The sequence below is a fragment of the Castor canadensis genome, chromosome 11 (genome assembly GCF_047511655.1).
Source record: "Castor canadensis chromosome 11, mCasCan1.hap1v2, whole genome shotgun sequence".
Classification (NCBI taxonomy): domain Eukaryota; kingdom Metazoa; phylum Chordata; class Mammalia; order Rodentia; family Castoridae; genus Castor; species Castor canadensis.
The window spans coordinates 38,300,388-38,322,290 of record NC_133396.1 but is presented as its reverse complement, the minus strand read 5'-3'; the positions used below and the strand labels follow the sequence as shown (position 1 = coordinate 38,322,290).

Sequence of the window (21,903 nt, the reverse complement as noted above, 5' to 3'; positions counted from 1 at the left end):
CACTTCACGTTAAATGAGAAACGAGGAGGGCCCCCGGGCCGCCAGTGGCCGGCGCCCATACGGCTTGGGAAGACGCGGACCAGGCCTGACAACGCGGGTGCAGTGTCACCTTTCCCAGTGCTTGGAAAGGGGAAAGCCTGTAGCAGAGGCTCCCGCACAGGAGAACTCTGAACAAACAAAGCCTGTGGGACCAGGTGAGTGCTAGCTCACCCCAGAGATCTGCATAAATAACGCCGCCAGCTACAGGCTGAGAGCAGCAGGCAGGCAAGCCACAGTTGCAGATACCACTCTCAGAACTGTCTCCAGATGCTTTTTTTTCTTTTTCTCCCTACCTTTGATGAGAGAACAACCGAATTACACCTGCAAGCCGAAAAACTTACTGAAACTGTATTGCATTTGAACTTGGGACACTTGGTGGGGCTTTTTGTGTGTGTGTGTGTGTGTGTATGTGTGTAGTTTTGTTCTACTTTATGCATCCCCTTTTATGAGACAACTACAGAACAACATCTGAGGCACCAACTCCAGGACTGGAGATTGAGATGGACACCCAGATTATTAAGACTGAAACTGCATTGCATATAAACTTGGAAGTTTTTTGTTTTTTTTTTAATTTTCTATTTTCCATTTTATTTTAGTTCATTTTTATATATAGATATTTCTTTCATTTACTTATTTTTTATTTTTTTATCTTTGATTTTCAATCCTCTCTCTGTCTCTCTAAGGTCTGTTCAGCTTACTGTTGATTAGTACACTAACACTCCCTGTTTATATCTTTGAAACTCTCTTGTCTGATACCTTGTTCTGCTTTCTCCCTCTTGTCTGTATATTTGTTTTCCCCTTTTCTTTAACTTCTTGCTTTCCATCTCAGCTCACCCTTCCATTCTAAATATTACCACTGTTATTATTACAAGCTAGAAAATACTTAATTGCACACAGTACAGGGACAGTAACAACACCAACGACAATGACGGGAAGACAGAAAAAACAGGGAAACCAGTTTCCCCACAGCAAAAAATTAGTACAGGAACCAGAGGGGAATGAAGAGAACAGACACTCAGATCCAGACTCCAACAAAATGAAGATAAACTATGCCAAAGGACCCAATGAAGCCCACAAGAATAATTTAAAAGAAGACATACTACAAGTACTCAATGAGAATTTTATAGAGATGATACTGGATAGGGTCAACCAAAATGTACAGGAGACACTCAAGAAATTCCAAGACAACAAAAATAGAGAATTTGAAAAAGCAAAAGAAGAAATAAAGGAAACCATAGAAGCACTGTATAAACACCAAAGTGAAAGAGAGGACACAATGAATAAATGGATAAATGAACTCAGGACAAAAACAGACAACATTAAAGAGGAAAACTGCCAGGAAATGGAAAACCTCAGAAAAAAGAACGAAACAGAACTGCAAAACAAAACGGAAGGCCAATCCAGCAGAATAGAACAAACAGAAGACAGAATCTCAGAACTTGAAGATGAAATGGTAATTAAAGGAAAAACTGAAGAACTATTAATTAAACAACTCAAGACCTGTGAAAAGAAAATGCAAGAACTCACTGACTCCATCAAAAGACCAAACTTGAGAATCAGGGGCATCGAAGAAGGAGAAGAGGTGCAAGTGAAGGGAATGCTTAATATATTCAACAAAATAATAACGGAAAATCTCCCAAATCTAGAGAAAGGTATTCCCATACAAATGCAAGAGGCCTCCAGGACACCAAACAGACCAGATCAAAATAGAACTACTCCACGACATATCATCATTAAAACAACAAGTTCAGAAACTAAGGAAAGAATATTGAAGGCTGTAAGAGAGAAAAAACAAGTAACATACAAAGGTAAACCCATCAAAATCACAGCAGACTTGTCAACAGAAACATTAAAAGCAAGAAGAGCGTGGGGTGAGATCTTCCGGGCACTGAATGAAAATAACTTCAACCCCAGGATACTCTACCCAGAAAAGCTATCATTCAAAATAGATGGAGCAATAAAAGTCTTCCATGATAAGCAGAAACTAAAACAATATGTGACAACAAAGCCACCATTACAAATGATTCTGCAAGGGATTCTGCACACAGAAAGTGACACCCAACTTAACCATGAAAAGGCAGGCAGCACCAAACCACAGGAAAAGAAAAAGCTAGACAGTAGAGAGTAACATCAAGTTAGGTACACACAATCAAACCTTCAAACAACTAAGACAACTAAACGGCAGGAATCACCACATACCTATCAGTACTAACGCTTAATGTTAATGGACTTAATTCACCCATCAAAAGGCACCGTTTGACAAAATGGATTAAAAAAGAAGATCCAACAATTTGTTGCTTACAGGAGACTCATCTCACCGACAGAAATAAGCATATGCTTAGGATGAAAGGCTGGAAGAAGATTTACCAAGCCAATGGCCCCCGAAAACAGGCAGGAGTAGCAATACTTATCTCTGACAAAGTAGACTTCAAACCTATATTGATCAAACGAGATAAAGAAGGACATTCCATACTAATAAAAGGGGAAATAGACCAAAAGGAAATAATAATCATCAATCTGTATGCGCCCAATGTCAACGCACTCAATTTCATCATACATACCCTGAAAGACCTAAAAGCATATATAAACGCCAACACAGTGGTTGTGGGAGACTTTAACACCCCATTATCATCAATAGATAGGTCATCCAAACAAAAACTCAATAAAGAAATCCAAGATCTAAAATATGCAATAGATCAAATGGACCTAGTAGATGTCTACAGAACATTTCATCCAGCCTCTACACAATATACATTCTTCTCAGCAGCCCATGGAACCTTGTCCAAAATAGATCATATCCTAGGGCACAAAGCAAGCCTCAGCAAATATAAGAAAATAGAAATAATACCGTGCATACTATCTGACCACAATGCAGTAAAAGTAGAACTCAACAACAAAAGTAAAGACAAAAAACATGCAAACAGCTGGAAACTAAATAACTCATTACTTAATGAAGAATGGATCCTCGATGCAATAAAAGAGGAAATTAAAAAGTTCCTGGAAGTCAATGAAAATGAAAACACAACCTACCGGAACCTATGGGACACAGCTAAGGCAGTCCTGAGAGGAAAGTTTATAGCCATGAGTGCATATATTAAAAAGATTGAAAGATCCCAAATCAATGACCTAATGATACATCTCAAATTCCTAGAAAAACAAGAACAAGCAAATCCCAAAACAAATAGAAGGAGAGAAATAATAAAAATAAGAGCTGAAATCAACAAAATAGAAAACAAAAAAACCATACAAAGAATTAATGAAACAAAAAGTTGGTTCTGTGAAAAAATAAACAAGATTGATAGACCCCTGGCAAACCTGACTAAAATGAGGGGAGAAAAAAACCCAAATTAGTAGAATTAGGAATGCAAAAGGGGAGATAACAACAAACACCATGGAAGTGCAGGAAATCATCAGAGACTACTTTGAGAACCTGTATTCAAATAAATTTGAAAATCTAAAAGAAATGGACAGATTTCTAGATACATATGATCATCCAAAACTGAACCAAGAGGAAATTAATCACCTGAATAGACCTATAACACAAAATGAAATTGAAGCAGCAATCAAGAGTCTCCCCAAAAAGAAAAGTCCAGGACCTGATGGATTCTCTGCTGAATTCTACCAGACCTTTAAAGAAGAACTGATACCAACCCTCCTTAAACTGTTCCACGAAATAGAAAGGGGAGGAAAACTGCCAAACACATTTGATGAAGCCAGTATTACACTTATCCCAAAACCAGGCAAAGACACCTCCAAAAAGGAGAACCATAGGCCAATCTCTTTAATGAACATTGATGCAAAAATCCTCAACAAAATAATGGCAAACCGAATTCAGCAACACATTAAAAAGATTATTCACCATGACCAAGTAGGCTTCATCCCAGGGATGGAGGGGCGGTTCAACATATGAAAATCAATAAACGTAATAAACCACATTAACAGAAGCAAAGACAAAAACCACTTGATCATCTCAATAGATGCAGAAAAAGCCTTTGATAAGATCCAACATCATTTCATGATAAAAGCTCTAAGAAAACTAGGAATAGAAGGAAAGTTCCTCAACATTATATAAAAGCTATATATGACAAACCTACAGCCAGCATTATACTTAACGGAGAAAAACTGAAACCATTCCCTCTAAAATCAGGAACCAGACAAGGATGCCCACCATCTTCACTCCTCTTCAACATAGTACTGGAATTCCTAGCCAGAGCAATTAGGCAAGAAGAAGGAATAAAAGGAATACAAATAGGTAAAGAAACTGTCAAAATATCCCTATTTGCAGACGACATGATCCTATACCTCAAAGACCCAAAAAACTCTACTCAGAAGCTTCTAGACATCATCAATAGCTATAGCAAGGTAGCAGGATATAAAATCAACAGAGAAAAATCATTAGCATTTCTATACACTAACAATGAGCAAACGGAAAAAGAATGTATGAAAAGAATTCCATTTACAATAGCCTCAAATAAAATCAAATACCTGGGTGTAAACCTAACAAAAGATGTGAAAGACCTCTGCAAGGAAAGCTATACACTTCTGAAGAAAGAGATTGAGGAAGACTATAGAAAGTGGAGAGATCTCCCATGCTCATGGATTGGTAGAATCAACATAGTAAAAATGTCGATACTCCCAAAAGTAATCTACATGTTTAATGCAATTCCCATCAAAATTCCAATGACATTCATTAAAGAGATTGAAAAATCTACTGTTAAATTTATATGGAAACACAAGAGGCCACGAATAGCCAAGGCAATACTCAGTCAAAAGAACTATGCAGGAGGTATCACAATACCTGACTTCAAACTATATTACAAAGCAATAACAATAAAAACAGCATGGTACTGGCACAAAAACAGACATGAAGACCAGTGGAACAGAATAGAGGACCCAGATATGAAGCCACACAACTATAACCAACTTGTCTTTGACAAAGGAGCTAAAAATATACGATGGAGAAACAGCAGCCTCTTCAACAAAAACTGTTGGGAAAACTGGTTAGCAGTCTGCAAAAAACTGAAACTAGATCCATGTATATCACCCTATACCAAGATTAACTCAAAATGGATCAAGGATCTTAATATCAGACCACAAACTCTAAAGTTGATCCAGGAAAGAGTAGGAAATACTCTGGAGTTAGTAGGTATAGGTAAGAACTTTCTCAATGAAACCCCAGCAGCACAGCAACTAAGAGATAGCATAGATAAATGGGACCTCATAAAGCTAAAAAGTTTCTGTTCATCAAAAGAAATGGTCTCTAAACTGAAGAGAACACCCACAGAGTGGGAGAAAATATTTGCCAACTATACATCAGACAAAGGACTGATAACCAGAATATATAGGGAACTTAAAAAACTAAATTCTCCCAAAACTAATGAACCAATAAAGAAATGGGCAAGTGAACTAAACAGAACTTTCTCAAAAGAAGAAATTCAAATGGCCAGAAAACACATGAAAAAATGCTCACCATCTCTAGCAATAAAGGAAATGCAAATTAAAACCACGCTGATTTCACCTTACCCCTGTTAGAATAGCCATCATCAGCAACACCACCAACAACAGGTGTTGGCGAGGATGCGGGGAAAAAGGAACCCTCTTACACTGTTGGTGGGAATGTAGACTAGTACAACCACTCTGGAAAAAAATTTGGAGGCTACTTAAAAAGCTAAACATTGATCTACCATTTGATCCAGCAATACCACTCTTGGGGATATACCCAAAAGACTGTTACTCCAGAGGCACCTGCACACCCATGTTTATTGCGGCACTATTCACAATAGCCAAGTTATGGAAACAGCCAAGATGCCCCACCACTGATGAATGGATTAAGAAAATGTGGTATCTATACACAATGGAATTCTATGCAGCCATGAAGAAGAACAAGATGTTATCATTCGCTGGTAAATGGATGGAATTGGAGAACATCATTCTGAGTGAGGTTAGCCTGGCCCAAAAGACCAAAAATCGGATGTTCTCCCTCATATGTGGACATTAGATCAAGGGCAAACACAACAAGGGGATTGGACTTTGAGCACATGATAAAAGCGAGAGCACACAAGGGAGGGGTGAGGATAGGTAAGACACCTAAAAAACTAGCTAGCATTTGTTGCCTTCAATGCAGAGAAACTAAAGCAGATACCTTAAAAGCAAGAGGCCAATAGGAAAAGGGGAACTGGTACTAGAGAAAAGGTTAGATCAAAAAGAATTAACCTAGAAGGTAACAGCCACGCACAGGAAATCAATGTGAGTCAATGCCCTGTATAGCTATCCTTATCTCAACCAGCAAAAACCCTTGTTCCTTCCTATTATTGCTTATACTCTCTCTACAACAAAATTAGAAATAAGGGCAAAATAGTTTCTGCTGGGTATTGGGGGGGGAGAGGGAGGGGCGGAGTGGGTGGTAAGGGAGGGGGTGGGGGCAGGGGGGAGAAATGACCCAAGCCTTGTATGCACATATGAATAATAAAAGAAAAAGGAAAAAAAAAAGAAAAATAAATAAATAAAGTTTATCTAGGTAAAATTATAAAATAAATAAATTTTATCTAAACTGTACTCTTCCTCCCAATGCCATAGGGATGCCATGTTTGGTGCGAGGTTCCTGGGGTCCTCTGGCAGGTGATCTCCTTCATCACAAAGAGCCAATTTTGACTAGACTTGGTCAAAATACAGGTCAGCCTCTGGTGACTTTAGGCTAAATAGGCAAGGACAATCCTAACCACAACCCTGAAGGAGGTACTGTCTTCACCCCATTTTCCAGATGGGGACACTGAGACTCAAAGAGACAAAGTTACTTGTTGTTATGTTTTACCTGACAACATGAGATCAGGACAGTGTTACCCCACAGCTCACTCCAGCCTTCCAAACCTGATGCTATCTTCCTCCTCCTTCCTTCCATCCTCCTCCTCCTCCTCCTCTTCCTCCTCTTCTTTCTCCTTCTTCTTCTTCTCCTTCTTCCTCCTCCTCTTCTTCCTCCTCCTGTTCCTCCTCCTCTTCCTCTTCAATACTGGGGCTTGAACTCAGGGCCTATACCTTGAGCAACTCACCAGCCGTTTTTTGTGACGGGTGTTTTTTTGAGATAGGGTCTCGTGAACTATTTTCCCAGGCTGGCTTGGAACCTAGATCCTCCTGATCTCTGTCTCCAGAGTAGCTAGGATTATAGGCATGAGCCACCAGTGCCTGGCTGACACTCTCCTGTCCAACATCTCTGACCTCAAGCTCTGCTGGGTTTCTGTTTTGCAGTGAGTGTTGGACCTTTCCCTGAGCTGTCAGCAGCAGGGTGTGGGCCTGAGCTCCCTTAAAGTTTCTGCCCTACATTAAGAATGAGTCTAGCAGAACTGAATCCAAATCTTGCATTATCTGATCTACAAATGCCCTCTCTCTCCCTCTGCCCTCCATTCCTGGACCTTTGAGGTCTGGAAATACCCTGCCTCATATCCAGATCCCATGGATAGCAAGCAGAGGAGTTGGTCTCATGTATTGTGGTGACATAAACCTGACCATCCATCTCCTCCCTGGTATAGGCTAAAGGCTCCTGTTATGGTTTGCATGTGGTCTGTGTGTTGGAGCTTAGTACTGACTGTGGTGATATGGGAGGTGACGGGCCCTTTGCCGGGGGTGGGGTGTGGGGGGGGCGGCAATGGGAGGTCACTGGGGGCCTGCTACTGGAAAGGATAGTTGGAGTCCAGGCTCTCTCTGACTCCTGTATTGAGATGGCGCCTCTTGTTTCTGCACATGCTCCCACCATTGCCATCTGCTGTGATGGAACTCAGCCCTTGTGAGAACTGAGCCAACACAAGCACCATACCTTGAACTTTTGGAACTGTGAGCTAAATAAACCTCTTTTCTTTGTAAAACTAGCTACATCAGGTATTTCACTGTAATAACACAAAGTTGACTAATACAGCTTTCTCTGGCAATGCCAGGTTCCCACCAGAGGTTGTGAGTCAACACTTAGGCTTGGACCAGGGCATAATGCATGGGGTGGAGTCTGCCACCCCCACCCAGCCTCAGTACCTTCTCTGTAAAACAGTCTCTAAATGGGTTAAAAAGCCTGTGCACAAAACTGCTTGGTGCCATGCCTGGCACATGTTCAGGGCATCCCAGAAGTTAACTGAGTTACTTGTGGAAGAGGGCTTATTTGGGTAGCCAGCCAGCCACTCATTAACACCCCATTTGTATCTGTCCAGCAGGGAAAATACTGAGGGCTGGTGGGAGGAAGACAGAGGCTCCCCGGGTGGCAATGGGGTCTCTGGGTGGCTGTAGTACCATGGCTGGTGCAAGAACATGAAGTTCAAGCCAAGCAGGAGGGACCCAGTGGTCAGAGGGGACCCCTGCCAGGCCTCACTCATGCTCTAGTACTTTTACTTCCAGGATGCCTTTGACCATGTAAACACTTTCTGCCAACATCCAGGCAGAAGAGAATTGAGCTCCTGCCTAGTGCCAGCCCTGGGTGAGGTGCCGGGTGTATGTATTGGGGGGAGCATGCTTGATGCATCTGCCAGGCTTTCTGGGAGCTCTGAGTCCCCAGATAGAGACAGTCAAGGAAACAAGGAGTTCAGTCTGGTGAGATGTGCTGTGACTGAGGGCGGTGCTAGGAGTGGTGGGGACTGAGGAGGGGTGCCAAGATGAGGACTTGGACTTGAGTGAGGAGAAGCATCTCTGAGACCCAATCTGGACAGGGAGAAGGCCCAGACCTCAGCTTCTGGACACAGTCCGATTTCTGTGGGATGCAGGACACCTGAGCAGTGCCCCTTGTGATCCGATCAAATGTAGATTTGGCTTGAAGCCACACAACCACATCTCAGTGGTCCTGTGTTGGCAGATTCTGGAGGTATAGGCTGGGCCTGGTGTACTTTTAAGTTTAATTTATTTCTGTCCAACTAAGAGGAAAAGCACTTTAAGGCTAACAGCAAAACAGCATCCTTGTCCCTGTGTCCAGGCTCTTCTCTCCAGAGGCAGCTGCTTTCAAATCATTGTTGTTTTGGGAGAATTATGTCCACGTCCTTACATTGTATGCTTCTATGGTTACTTATGGGTTTTAATTTTTAGACATTATTCGTCCATATCCTACTCTGATGAGGTGTTAACCTCCACTTCCTTCCCCTATACTCTCACTATGATTTTATCTAAGTTGATATGTATGGCTCCATTATCATGACTATGTTCTGTGCACAGTACAGCCTTCTAATGCAATAGGAGTGTATTTCATATTTTGTATTTTTTTTCTGAACTTAATACTCACCATATTTTCACTTGCTTAGTTCATGCATTTTGTGTCTTATTTAAGAAATCTTTCACTGGGCACTGGTGGCTCACGGCTGTAAACCTAGCTACTCAGGAGGCAGAGATCAGGAGGATCTCTGAAGCCAGCCCCTGGCGAATAGTTCACGAGACTCTATCAGAAAAAAACCCATGGCGGGGGGGGGGGCGGAAAAAAAGAGATGGTGGAGTGGCTCAAGGTGTAGGCCCTGAGTTCAAACTCCAGTACTGCAAAAAAAAAAAATGACTATATTAAGCCAAGGTCTACTTAGAACTTTGTATTGTTTCCATACATCTATCACTAATTCATTCCCAGCCTGACAACCCAGAGCTGAGACACACCCTTCAAAATACCTGTACCAGGTCTTCTACTTCCCTTCTCTCTCTCTTCTCTCTCTCTCTCTCTCTCTCTCTCTCTCTCTCTGGTGGGACTAGGGTTTGAATTCAGGACTTGCAAAGTAGGCACTTTACTATGTTAGCCACACCTCCAGTCCATTTTGCTCTGGTTAATTTTTTGGATATGGGCTTTCCCAAACTATTTGTCTAGGCTGGCCTTGAACTAAGATCCTTCCAATCTCAGTCTCCCAAGTAACTAGAATTACAGTCATGTGCCACCAGCACCTGGCTCCCTTTTCTCTTACTGACCTGCAGCTCTCAGACCTCCTGTTCTTGTTCAGACTGGCTGCTCAGTGCTGCTGCCATGAAACTGTCAGCCAGGAATATCTCTGCCCCTTCATCTGGGGATCCCCAGGGCTCCCCTGCCACTACTTTTCTGGATACCATGGCTTTCTCATTTTAGGTAATTTCATTGTGTTCCAGAACACATTCTCTGGAAGTTGCCTAGTAGAAGGTAAATTCTGAGGTTTTGAACACCTAATATCTTTTTCACTGGATATATAATTCCATGTGGTGATTGAACCTTCAGGGTTTGACATTTTCTTCTGTACTCATCCCTCATTGCTGTAGTAACTTCTTGTCCCTACTAGGGAACTTTTTCCTACAGAAATTTTTGGATCATCCAAAGGTTTTGTTAAGATTGCCAGTGCTGAGCCTTGTGCAGTATTTTTTCATTCAGTTCGTGGATATGTGACATGAATCTTATAATTTCCTCTTCACTGTTTTCCCATTTTAGAACACTTTTTTTTTTTTTTTTTTTTTGCGGTACTGGGGCTTGAACTCAGGGCCTACACCTTGAGCCACTCCACCAGCCCTTTTTTGTGATATTTTTTTTTTTGATATAGGGTCTCTCAAACTATTTGTCCAGGCTGGCTTTGAACTGCAATCCTCCTGATCCCCGCCTCCAGAGTAGCTAAGATTACAGCATGAGCCACTGGCGCCCGTCTTCCTGGAAATCTTACTGAAGGTAACCATCGAGAGTTTTTCTTACCTTTTTTCACCTGCTATTTCTCCTTTTTTGTCTAACTTCCTGGGAGATATTTCTAAATATTTTCCTCCAATCCTGTTGAATTTTGTAAGATTTAAACTTCTAAAAGTTCTTTCTTTTTCTCTGAATAGCTCCTTTTAAAATTCATCTTGTTCTTAAATCATGAATACAATATTTTCTTTATCTCTGAGGATCTTTTTTTTCCCCCTTGGGCAGGTTTTTCTGTGTCCCCCAGGCTGGCCTAGAACTAATAATCTTGCTTCTACCTCCTGAGTTCTGGGATTACAGATGTGCACCACCAAGCCTTTTTTTTTTTTTTTTTGTGGTGCTAGGGCTTGAACTCAGGGCCTTCACCTTGAGTCACTCCACCAGCCCTATTTTTGTGAAGGGTTTTTGAGTAGGGTCTCATGAACTATTTGCCTGGGCTGGCTTTGAATCGAAATCCTCTTGATCTCTGCCTCCTGAGTAGCCACTGGTGCCCGCACCATGCCTCTTTTTAAATGTCTTCTGTTCCTTGCATTTATGTTATTTCTTCCAAGTTCTTCCCTCTCCACGTGTATTGAAGTTTTTTGTTTTTTGTTTCATCACACCTGGCTACCTTTTGAAGCATTTGCATTTCATCACAGGAGTTCCTGGGAGAAGTTAATGACCTTTGTGTAGGAAACATTTGGCTCACAGGGCTTCTTATTCAAGGTGGAAAAACCTACACCAGCATGCCCTATTCACTGAAAACAGTGAACTCTGCAAACAGCACAGATGAGCCAAGGGGACAATGTGAATAGCTAACAGACATTAGAGTTCCTGTGCATATTCTCCAAGAAGTTCGCAAGTAAGCAAGAAGCAAACAAGACAAAGTCAAATCCCGGAAACTTTGCACCCTTCCTCATTGACCTAATGTAACCTGCTAAATTCACACCTACTGCTTGCAAATAAAGGGTCTGTGTGGACTGTGGTTGTGGTTGCTTGGTTAGCCACAGTCCTGCCTGGTCATTCTGTTCACTTGCTTCAGTGTCTGAGTAGTTCATTCTCCATGGTGTCAGTCTTCACGCCTTTGCCTATATGCGTTTTTAGGAGAACGGCATTAAAAAAACTGCTCAGAGAGCTGGGTGTTGTCACCTGTAATCTCAGCCCATGCAGGAGGATTGAGTTTGAAGCCAGCCTGGGGTACATAGCAAGTTTAAGTACATCCTGGGCTCCATAGTGGGACCCTGTCTCAAAGCAAAAAAAAAAAAAAAAGCCACTCAGAAGTTCCAACAGAAGCAACTGCTCTCAAGAGACACAGGCTCAGGAAATAGACTGAAAAGTAGGCCTTGGTGTCTGGTACTGCCCTTGCCTGTTGTAGGTAGAACAGGAAGGAATTCAGAGATGCCAGGTTAGTCAGCTTTCTGTCACTAGGGTGAGATTATCCATTTAAAAGAGAGTGGGTTTCTGTCCATGATGAGTTGGCCCTGTTGGTTTTAGGACTGTGGCATGGCAGTACATCATGGCAGGAGTGTATGGTAGAGCAGAACTGCTCATCTCATGGTCCAGGAGCAAAAGAGGAAAAGAAGAAGAGACTGGGGCCCCACGAGTCCCTTTGAGGGCATGCCCCCTGTGACCTGAAGACCTCCCATCGGGACCCACCTTTTAATGTTTACACCACATTCCAACAGTGCAAGGTAGGGACCAAGCCTTTAAGCCATGGGCCTTTGGAGAACATTCCAGAGCCAAACTATAGAAAATTGGGGACCTCCTGAGCACATGCATATGGGAGGGTGGGGGTGGGTTCTGCTCTGTGCCCAGTGTGATGTTCCCAACTTCACCCCATGTTATGAGATTCTTCTGGTTCACATGGATGCCCAATCATTCAACTTGGCAGAAGCCTTGCCACCCAGGCTTTGGGAAAACCCTCACCAGCAGCCCCTGGTTTTCTGTCATTCTCCTAGGTCTTCTGGGAATATTTGGATTCATATTCTTCCCTAATAGCAGCTTGTCACAACTGTGGATCAACTCCGGAAATGCAAAGAAAAAGCAGCACTTGTGGCTCACTGCCTGAGGGTGGCCAAATCCTGATGTCTGTCTACACTTCCTCTGGCTCCTCACCCCAGCTATACCCAGTAGCCTTCTTTTGTCATCAGTTGATGTTCGCATCCTTGCTATGGCTGCTGATCCAGCTATGGGCTGCCATGGTGGTTCTTCAGGCCACAAGGATCCACTCTTGCCCTCCTGGATTATTTTGTTGAGTGCTTATTAACTATCATGATGACCAGAGCAGTTTAGATTGGAGCAAGGGGACCCTATTCGTGTCAACTCCTTGATAGATGAGGAGAGCAGAGACAGGGAGGAGGGCATTGCAATGATCTGAACACTGGAAGTTGGTCACTGGGCTTGTTTTGGAGCCTTGGCGACTGTCTCATGATCTCTCTAGCCCTCTATTGCCCCATTTGCTTAGTTGGTTTGCTAATAGCCACTTTGTCTGTTTTTGGGGGTCACTATGATGCTCAGAGCAACAATAGTTTGTCATGGAGCCACCCTGTGGAGTCTAGGAGAAAGGTAGAGACTTAAGCCTTCCTACCCCATGGTTGACAGTGCACTCCTGTCCCACACAGGAGTCCCTCAATGGGTCAGGCAGCATCACCTGTCTCAGACATTCATCCAGGGTACAGCAGCAAGCACTCTGAATAAAGTTATCTGTCTTTGAGAGTCATGCAACATGTTTCAGTATGCTGCACAGTAATTTCTAGGATCCTCATTCTGAGACTGTTCAACAAGTAAAATGCTACCACCAGTTCTAGGTGTAAACTGAGTCTTACCATGGTGCCTGATCCCATGCAGCCCTGCGTACTAGGTCTCAATGGCTGGCACCAGTAGCTCACAACTATCATCTTAGCTACTTGGGAGGCTGAGATTGGGAGGATTGTGACTACAGGCCAGCCTGGGTAAAATGTTAGCCAGACCCTATCTCAACCAATAGCTGGGTGTGATGGCATGAACCTGTGATCCCAAGCCACAAGGGAGAATGATATTGGGAGGATCACAGGTCCAAGTCAGCCTAAGCAAAAAAGTTTTGAGATTCCATCTCAATGGATGTGTGACTGTCACTCCAGCAGTGGTGGGAAGTGTAAAATAAGAAGATTGTGGTCCAGTCGACCTGGGAGAAAAGCAAGACCATACCTCCAAAACAAAAGAGGAGGGTGCCAGTGGCTCACGCCTGTAATCCTAGCTACTCAGGAGGCCGAGATCAGGGAGCTCACGCTTTGAAGCCAGCCCGGACAAATAGAGACCCTATCTCGAAAAAAAACCCATCCCAAAAAAGGGCTGGTGGAGAGGGACAGTGTAGGCCCTGAGTTCAAACCCTAATGCCACAAAAACAAAAAGGACTGAAGGTGTGGTTTAAGCAGTAGAGTGCCTGCCTAGCAAGCATGAATTGGAGCTACCTGGCAATTGTTGGCACTGGACTCGGGTCCCTGAACACATATGACATTTGCATCTGCCAAATGAGTGTTGGCCACTGGCTCTGCTCCTCTGCAAGAGTCTCTAAGCCCTTTGCCTAGAATATTACCTTATTAGTCTGTCCTGAGCCTTGTATGAATAAGGAGGTACCACTGGGGCCTGGAGTGAGCCAGTGCATAGTTCTGAGGACTAACAGGGCTGTCTGACTGCTCCTTCTGATATCAGATAGGCCTCTCTTTTATGGACGAGTTTCTTTCCCAGGAGCAGTAGTCAACTTACTTCTTTCCTTCCTCCCTCCCTCCCTCCCTCCCTCCTTCCTTTCCTTTCTTCCTTCTTTCCTTCCTTCCTTCCCTCCCTCCCTCCTTCCTTCTCTCTCTGCCGAAAGTATCCTGCTTTTCTTTCTTTCTTTCTTTCTTTTTTTTTGGTGAGACTGGGACTTGAACTCTGGGCTTTGTGATTGCAAAGCAGCTGTGCTACCACTTGAGCCACACCTCCAGTCCAATTTCCTCTGATTATTTTGGAGATGGGGTCTTGAGAACTATTTGCCTGGGCTGGTCTCAAACCACGATCCTCTCAATCTCAGCCTCCCAAGTAGGTAGGATTACAGGAGTGAGCCATTGGCACCCACCTAAGTATCTAGCTTTTCCATTGCTGTCCAGCATCACTGCCATCACAATTTTGCTCAACTTAGTAACAATTGTGTCATTTACTCACAGAACCCAACCTACAAAGCCCTTCACTGGGGACATCTGATCCTCCTACCTTTCTTGGCCGTGTGTGTGTGTGTGTGTGTGTGTGTGTGTGTGTGTGGTGGAGTGAAGGGGTGTAGGCATGCTCAGAAGCCGGTCAGGTGCATGCAGAAAGAAATGAGGGGCATCCTCACTGCATGGTATGTGTATGGGGACACTCAGGGATTGTCTGTCTGCCCTGCCCACCTCCATATGTAGCAGGACCTACCAGGTTTGGATGCTGGTGGGAAGACTTGAATTTCTGAAAACTAAGTGGGCTTTCTCCTGGGCTTAGTTTCCCCTCACAACTCATAAAACAGGTCTGGATGACCACAGTGTGCAAATACCTACTCGTTTCAGAAAGGAAATCCCAGCCTCTGGACAAGCACTGGCTCTGTCTGGGCCTTCTCAGGGAAGCTCAGACCTCTGGGGCGATTTTTCGTTTAAATCTGTTAGGTAGATGACCAATCCTGTGGATTATGAGTCTTTGTGGACCTGGTTTGGAGTCTTCTGGGTCGGAGATGGTGGCTCTCTGATCTCTACAGCCGGACCCAGAATGCTTCAGCACTCCGGACAGGACAGCGCCTTCGGGGCTGGTGGATGTACTCTCCTTCCAGGGCCCACGGTGCTCATCCATAGTTTCTCACAGAGGGGGTGGGTCGCTGGCATTTTTGGCCGGGCAGGGCTGATGCTCATGGCCCGGGAGCCCCCGAAGGTTGGGATGGAGATGGGCTCCAGGTCCACACCTCTCCCCATCTCCCGCCCTCCTGGACTCATGTTTGGCCAGTCTATGCCCAAGGCTCCCGGACCCCCAATTCCTGGGCTGGATCTGCTCGGCTCGGGGGTCCCTCACCCGGCGCCTCATCCTTGGGCGCAGAGGTCACTTGTTAGTTAGATTCCTGGTCTGCGTCCTGCTCAGACTCCCCACTCCCAGCGCGGGCTCAGAGCTGGGCACGCAGTAAAAGCAGCTCCATAATTGTTTGTCAGGGAACGAGACTCGCCTTTCTTTCCTCAGCAAGGATGGCCTGAACTGGAGAGCAGGATCGAAGGGCGGATTCCTGTGCGAAGCCGGGCCCGCGACGCAGGTAGGCGAAAACCCTTGATCCTAGACTGCCCTGTAGGAAATGCAGTGCCTAACTGTGCAGTCAGCCCGCGTTATGCAAATTAAGTGGGCGGGGAAGAACCCAGCCCCGCCCAGATGCTGGAAGCGGGCGGAGGAGGTTGGCCTTTCTTCCCTACCAAATACTGTGTCGGTGGGGTATAGGCTCAGAGAGGGGTTGCAAATCACGAAAGACTCACAGTGGGACCTAAAGCTTTAGGTGAAACCTCTTTTCACCTTGAGAAAACCTAGGAGAGATCTGCCGATCAGGACCAGCAGCTCTGAACTTAGTCTTGCCTTGTCCTCGTTCTTTACAGGTATGTGGTCCCTCACACAATGGTCTCTCTCCACTTACCGTTTTCTTCCGTCAACGTTACAAGCAGCTGCACTGGACCCTCCAAACAAGCTCTGAAGGTTGTCAAAACCCACAAAATCACAACAAATTTTGTCTAAAGATCTAATTGGTTTTGGATTTTTTCTTTTCTTTTTTGAGACAAGATCTTGCTATGTAGCTTAGGAATTCATGATTTTCCTGCCTCCGCCTCTCTAGTGCTGGGACAACAGGCACGTACTACCATGCAGGTTCCTATAATTGTTTTTTATTAGGGATTCCTGAGTTGGGTAGCACCTAAAAAAGAAGAAGATGCTCCAATTAGCTGAGCAGAGGAGTTTGGCTTTATAGGCAGAAAAGGGTGGAAGAAAACAGAAATAAGGAACAAAAAGCAGACTGGTCATTACAGAGTTACTTTCCTTATAGGATTAAGACACAGGGAACTTCCTTATGCTGGCCCAGATAAACTGGACCCTTTTTATTGGTTGATGCAAATCTCTAGCCTGTTTCAAAGATTAGTTTGATTATGTTGGACTTAGGAAAACTTTGATCTGGTTTGTTCTGGTTTGTTGCATACAAGAGCTCAATCCAACACAATGGCTCCCATAAATTTTTGTTTAACAAGGACCTGGCAGTCTTGTGTTCCTTTTTTGGACACTGTCCTGGGGTTTGCTCTGGCTGAGAGACCAGCCATGGAGCAGCAAGTCTGTTACTCACCACAGCTGCCCCTGCCAATCCCCATGAGTGAACCATGTGCCTTAGGGTCCCCAGGGGTCACTTGTCAGCTACCAGCATGCTCAGAGCTGCTTGGATCTAGTTGGGAAGAAGTGCAGACATCAGCTGTGGTTTGCAAGTGTTCCCCTGACGCAGCGCCAAATCAGAAAGGGCCTGTGGGAGCTGGTGCCAGCACATTTGCAGGACAGGAGTAACCTAAGTAACCCAGAGACTCAGCTGAATACAGCAGAGGGTGCTAAAAAAAAAGTTCATTCTTCAAACTTACAGAAGAAAATGATACAAAGAACTTCAGTCAACTCACATTCAGCTGTTACTATTTTGCCAAATCTTTACTATTCCCTGCTTTTACCATCATCTCTGTCTTTCTGTCTCTATACTACACACACATTTATTATCACTGTTGTTTTGGAATGATTTGTAAATAAGTTGTACAGTTCTCGCCCACAGAGGGTTTTTGGTTTTTGATTTTTGAGTTTTTTATTTTTGGTGGTACTAGGGGTTGAAGTCAGGGCCTTATGCTTGCTAGACAGGTGCTATGCCACTTGAGCCATGCTTCCAGCCCCTTACAGAAGGTTTTTTTTTTTCCCCCCTGCTATTGGGGTTTGAACTGAGTGTCTACATCTTGAACCACTCCAGCAGCCCAATTTTTTGTGATGGGGTTTTTCAAGATAGGGTTTCGCAAACTATTTGCTGGCTTCAAGCCTCGATCCTCCTGATTTCTGCTTCTTGAGTACCTAGGATTACAGGCATGAACCAAAAGGTCCTGGTCTCATAGAAGGTTCTTAAAGAAGCCAGGTCCCCAGGGCATGGCTGGGGTCACAGCTCAGAGGGTCAGCCTCTGTGGAGTGGAGAGACTTTAAGTAGGTAGGTGGGAACCTAGACCGAGTGACAGGGCTAGTGGAGACCTGGGGAGCCTGGCTCTCATCTGTTCAGTGAGCCTCTGGGGTAGGCTGTGCATCCTTCACAAGGAGGAAGGTGCCAGCTCACCCTCCACGAGGGGAGTGACAAACAGGAGAAGAACGAGTTCTGGTCCATTATGGGGATGGAGTTGGGAGGCAGGCTGAATTAGCCCCTTACTACTTCCTGATCACCATCCCCCCCCCCCCCGTGTTCAGCTCCATGGGGAGTCCCTCAGGACCAGAATCTTGGGGTGGGAAGGGAAGCTTAGAAAAGGAATGAGTTCCACCTACATGTAAGTGAGAGAATGGAATCTAGTTTTACCTGCCTTTATCTGAAAAAGTCACCTGTGAATGCCTCATCCTTTCTCAAACAGGTATGTTGCAAATCCCAAGAGGCTAAGTAGGAGTTTAAACAACAAAACAGAGGCTTAGTCTGCAATTGACAATTTTTCTACAAATTTCCAGAAAGAGAATCTGTTGTCCAAAGGACAGAAGAGGTAATGAAATAATTTCATTGTGAGCCAGGTAGTGGAAATTTATAGAATGGTTTCAACTACTTAGACATCACACACACACACACACCCACACACACACCCTTGGTTCTTATTGCCAGGGAAGCCCTGGTGAGTGGAAGCCCATTTGTTCATCACTGGAGGCTAACAGAATGCTGTCACCTAGCTAGGCCAGTGCAGGGAGCTGGGGTTCAGAGATGAATGAAACATGGCCCTGCCCTAGTGATTCTTGACTCAGGATGGGAAAGGGACTTAGGTGCTAGATGCTGGGGAGGTGGAATCAGGGAAGGTTTCCTGGAGGAAGGATGTATCTATATGATCCATTGAAAGGACACTGTATAAGACGCAAACCATCTCATGCTGTCTGGAGGCAAGAGAGCAGTATGCAGGTGAGGAACTCCTGGCCGTTATATGTTCTGACACATAGGAGCTGAGAACAGTGTGAGATGAGGCACAAGCAGGATCAGGTCCAAGGGCCCTGAACTTTATTTTCTAGGCAGATGGGGAACTACAGGGAAGGGAGGGAGTCTTAGGAGTGAGAGAAGACCAAGAGAGAAGTTGCTAAAAGAACTGACGGCAAAGAGAAGCCAGACTCATGGGCTTTCAGAAAACATTTAGGAAAAGAAATTGGTCTAGTTGTATAAACATGCAGAGGAAGAGGAAAGAGGAGAGTTAACTAGGACAAGTCAGTGGGGAAAAGTGGGAGGCCAATGCCAGGTGCCAGTGACTCACGCCTGTAATCATAGCTACTCAGGAGGCAGAGATTGGGAGGATGGAGGTTTGAAGCCAGAGCACGTAAATAGTTCTCAAGACCCTATCTCAAAAATACCCAGTACAAAAAAGAGCTGGTGGACTGGCTCAAGTGGTAGATGTGAGGCCCTGAGTTCAAACTCAGTCCTGCAACAAAAAAGGAAGAAAAGTGGAGGCTGATAGGCTGATAGATTTGGGGGATCAATTCCAGGACCTGTCATGGATACCAAAATTCATGGATGCAAGTCCCTTATATAAAATGGTGCAGCACTTACACATGACGTGTGCACTCTTCCCATACATTTTGCACCAGCTCTACATTACTTACAATACCTAATACAACGTGAATGCTATGCAAATAGTTGTTATAATGTATTATTTTGGCAATAGTGACAAAAAGGTCTACATGTTCAATACAGACGGGTTTGTTTTTTTTTTTTTCACAAAACAAAAGTTTTTTGATCTGTAATTAGTTGGACACACAGGTGTGGAACCCGAGGACACTGACAGCCAACTTTATTTCGCCAAGCTCTGAGTTGTTTGAGGTTGTTCTTCAACATAATTTCTGACTTTGCTGACGTTAGAACTTTTTATGGAAAGTAGAGTGTATTTCAAGCCTTTACAGCAGGGCTGGTATCTCTGCAGAGACAGATTGCTGAGAGCACTAACGACACTTTCATTTGTCTCCTTTTTCTATTTGAGGCTGCAATGATTACCAACTTGGAAACACACTCAGAGGCTGCAGGTGACTACCGCCATCACCAAGCGTGCATGGCAGAGTGGAGAGGATATCTGACCTGCTCTCAGAGGTGTGGAGGACTGAGAGATGCGTTTCTAACAGATGTGGATAGCTGGATGGCTTCAGGCAAGTTGTTTAACTTCTCTGAGCCTGACACTACTTGCAGTGTGTAGTGTTTCCTCTTTGGTATCCCACTGGGAAGGGTCCTCAGGCCCTGATGCTCCGAGGACCTGGGGCGAAGTCTACATCTCTTTCTTCCTGGGCTTTTGTTTGCCCACATCATCCTGAAATTTGAGGCACAAAATGTGACTTATCACATTTTAAATTTAACAGATTTAATCCTGCTTGAAAAACATTCAATGTGATTCATTCCAGTCAAAGGATTTTTATGGCGACATTTTGTTTTTGTTTCGTCTTTGTGGTACTAGGGATTTGAACCTAGGGCCTCACATGTGCTAGGCAAGCACTCTGCCACTGAGCACATCATCTGGAGACATTAACTAAAATTACTTTGTTTAGATTAATTAGGGGATATTTAGCATTTGGAGCAGGGGACTAGCATTACTTTATTTAGGTACTCTAAAGTTTTCCAAATAGTATAATTTCCTCCATAGAATTTTTTGAGACATCATTTGTACGGATTCCTCAGGAAAGGAATAGTGCAACTACTCAGACAAAGCCAGAATGAAATGTGCTTTGAAATTTTGACTGTGAAGTAAAGATTTTTAGGTAGGTGGATATATTGAAGGTTGCATGGCTAGAGCAATTCTGTTACCATAAAGTGACTTAATTCATTCACTGTGACCATTAATGTCAAAAGTAAATCCTGAGGGCTGTTTAATTTCCTTCATTTCCAAGTTCTGAGAGGAAACCTCACTTAAAATCCTGCCTATTAAGACATTCATTTAGTAGCTTAATTTGTTTAAATAATAATGAGTACATTCTTAAGTAATAAGTATATTTCTGTTTTTAAGATGCTTTTGTTTTTCAAGCAACTTCACTTAGAAAAACTTCGTATTCATTCCTTGTGAACAGTTACTGGGATTTCATTTTCTGAATGTACTCAGACCTTATGGACAACTGAATGGGAAGATTACTGATAGAAAATCCTAAACAGGAAGATGTGTATACTGACATGAATTAGTCAGTGAATTTCAGCTTCTCAATATCTATTTAAGAAATTATTAATAAAACTTGTTTATTGACAACATTAAAAAAAAAGAAATTTTGACTTGAGAGAGGAAGTAGGGATGAGACATATAGCTACTTTTAAAAGGGAACCAAACCTTAGCAGTTCATAAATAAAAGTGCCAAATGATATCATTTTTGTGTGTGTGTGTGTCATCCTTGCACAGGGGCTATGCCCTGTATCATTCCAATTTTAGTATATGTACTGCTGAAGCGAGCACCAAATGATACTTTCTTGATGTCTCTTTGTTGTTGTTTTGAAACAGGGTCTTGCTAGGCAACCCAGGCTGGCATCTAACTCACTGTGCTCCTGCCTCAGCCTCCATAGAGCTGGGATTACAGGAATAAACCACCATGCCTACTTTCATGTATTTCTTAACTATATCTAAAAGCAAAACATTTAAAACAACCATTTGAAGGTAGATGCATGCCAAATTTTCTTTCCACAAGGAATTTGCCACCTGGAGCACCCCCATGTGTCTGAAACACCATCTGTGTAGATGAGCATGAAGGTCTGAATTATCCATGTTAACCTGTCTACATCTCTGCAAATCAACCTTCCTTGCTCAGGGCTCCAGCAAGCTTCTCCCCACACTAGCTGGGCTGCTGGATAAAAGAGGAATTAGGTGGGTGACAATAGTGGAATAGATGCCTGAGCACTCAGCACAGCAATGCACCTTCAGGAGCCTCCTCCTGGCATGGGTCACTGATGCCTAACACAGACTGCAGGCTCCACCTATAGGCTTTGCTGTGTTGTCACCTGCTGGAGGCTGATCGTCACCTGGTGGTGCAGACTGAGCTGTAAA

The 21,903-nt window shown here is 43.9% G+C and overlaps 1 long non-coding RNA gene and 1 pseudogene across 1 annotated transcript in view; both read right to left on the bottom strand.

The window, feature by feature from the left end:
* LOC141413784 (uncharacterized) overlaps window positions 1-21,903 on the bottom strand; it is a 40,559-nt gene that overhangs the window by 9,868 nt on the left and 8,788 nt on the right. The window lies entirely within an intron of this gene.
* Window positions 21,220-21,318, bottom strand: LOC141414359 (U6 spliceosomal RNA; annotated as a pseudogene).